At 56.2% G+C, this 596-nt stretch overlaps 1 long non-coding RNA gene across 1 annotated transcript; it reads left to right on the plus strand.

Annotated features, from left to right (window-relative positions):
- The first annotated feature begins 11 nt into the window (after nucleotides 1-11).
- Nucleotides 12-545, plus strand: LOC104995973. Its single transcript, XR_826130.1, has 3 exons — nucleotides 12-90; nucleotides 174-262; nucleotides 455-545. It is a non-coding gene; the product is annotated as an uncharacterized LOC104995973 (long non-coding RNA).
- Nucleotides 546-596: the final 51 nt, after the last annotated feature.

Here is a 596-nt window from a genome sequence, read left to right on the forward strand (position 1 = left end):
CCTCATCCTCCATTTCCAGTTCGCTACCGAGTCTTTGCTCTGGATCAGAAGATGCGCCCGGCCACTGACATCCTCACGGTCACGGTGGAGGTGAGCCCCCGACCTCTGACCTTCCTAAGGGGCCAGGGCTGCTGAACTGGCCTGTGGCTGTGACCACTTCACTCCCATTGCAGAACTCTCAAGGCTTCCGCGTGCGGAAAAGGGAAGTGTTTGCTCCCTCCTCCATCTTCCAGGACAGCTTTTTGATCCCAGACATCTCAGCGTGAGCATCTCTCCCTCAGACTGCTCCCTCCGACACTTCTCTAACTCCCACTTCCCCCAGCTGGCCAACTACAGCACATGGTCCAATCCTGAGCTCCCTCAGCCCCTGGATCACCCCATAGTCTCTGGGTCACTGGCTGTCTGTGGGCCTCTTGCATGAATGGGTTTGAGTCTCTCCCTTGTCCGTCCTCAGGCCAGGAACATGGAAAATCTCAGCCCGATTCTCAGACAGCCTGGATTCTAATAGCAGCACCCAGTTTGAGGTGAAGAAATATGGTGAGAGCTAGAGATGGGAGGGACAAGTGCTCCTTGTCTGCAAGGAGGAAGGGGTGGAG

The sequence above is a fragment of the Bison bison genome, unplaced genomic scaffold (genome assembly GCF_000754665.1).
Source record: "Bison bison bison isolate TAMUID 2011002044 unplaced genomic scaffold, Bison_UMD1.0 scf7180017517337, whole genome shotgun sequence".
NCBI lineage: Eukaryota > Metazoa > Chordata > Mammalia > Artiodactyla > Bovidae > Bison > Bison bison.